The sequence below is a fragment of the Schistocerca piceifrons genome, chromosome 1 (assembly GCF_021461385.2).
Source record: "Schistocerca piceifrons isolate TAMUIC-IGC-003096 chromosome 1, iqSchPice1.1, whole genome shotgun sequence".
NCBI classification, from domain to species: Eukaryota; Metazoa; Arthropoda; class Insecta; order Orthoptera; family Acrididae; genus Schistocerca; species Schistocerca piceifrons.
In genome coordinates, this window is record NC_060138.1 from 1,195,376,783 (window position 1) to 1,195,378,089 (window position 1,307).

Genomic DNA, 1,307 nt, shown 5'->3' on the forward strand with positions numbered 1-1,307 from the left:
ACAAAGGAAGTAGGTTACAGTACACTTGTTCGCCCACTGCTTGAATACTGTTCACCGGTGTGGGATCCATACCAGATAGGGTTGACAGACGAGATAGAGAAGATCCAACGAAGAGCTGCGCGCTTCGTTACAGCATCATTTAGTAACCGCGAAAGCGTTACGGAGATGATAGATAAACTCTAGTGGAAGAATGAGATTTTCACTCTGCAGCGGAGTGTGCGCTGATATGAAACTTCCTGGCAGATTAAAACTGTGTGCCCGACCGAGAGTCGAACTCGGGACCTTTGCCTTTCGCGGGCAAGTGCTCTACCATCTGAGCTACCGAATCACGATTCACGCCCGGAACTCACAGCTTTACTTCTGCCAAAGTTTGGAAGACAGGAGACGAGATACTGGCAGAAGTACAGCTGTGAGTACCGGGCGTGAGTTGTGCTTCGGTAGCTCAGATGGTAGAGCACTTGCCCGCTAAAGGCAAAGGTCGCGAGTTCGAGTCTCGGTCGGGCACACAGTTTTAATCTGCCAGGAAGTTTCATATCTAGTGGAAGACTTTGCAAGAGAGGCACTAAGTAGCTCCGTACGGGCTTTTGTTGAAGTTTCGACAACATACCTTCACCGAGGAGTCAAGCAGTATATTGCTCCCTCCTACATACATCTCGCGAAGACACCACGAGGATAAAATCAGAGAGCTTAGAGCTCACACAGAGGCATACCGACAATCTTTCTTTCCACGAACAATACGAGTCTGGAATAAAAGGGAGAACCGATAGAGGTACTAGGCTACCCTCCGCCACACACTGTCAGGTGGCTTCCCGAAGATGGACGTAGATGTAGATTTTAACTACAAGAGCGGTAATGTTTACATAACGCTCCCTATGAGTACTTTTAGGTCTCAAGATTTCTTTCCGTAAAGAACGTGACGGCCAACGGCCTTGCCACAGTGGTCACGCCGGTTCCTGCCAGACCACCGTAGTTAAGCTCTGTCGGGCTGGGATAGCACTTGAATGGGTGACCATCCGGTATGCCGAGCGCTGTTGGCAAGCGGGGTGCACTCAGCCATTGTGAGGCAAACTGGGGAGTTACTTGATTGAGAAGTAGCGGCCCGGTCTCCTAAACTGCCATACTGCCGGGAAAGCGATGTGCTGACCACATGCCCCTCCACATCCGCATCCAGTAACGCCTGAGTTCTGAGGATGACACGGCGACCGGTCGGTACCGTTGGGCCTTCCACGTCCTGTTCGGACGGAGTCTACTTAACGGGCTCCGGAACGCCCTATACTTGCAATGTTAAAATAACGCTCATAAATTAC

The 1,307-nt window shown here is 50.7% G+C and overlaps 1 pseudogene; it reads left to right on the plus strand.

The window, feature by feature from the left end:
• The first annotated feature begins 919 nt into the window (after positions 1 to 919).
• LOC124723607 lies at positions 920 to 1,037 on the plus strand (annotated as a pseudogene).
• Positions 1,038 to 1,307: the final 270 nt, after the last annotated feature.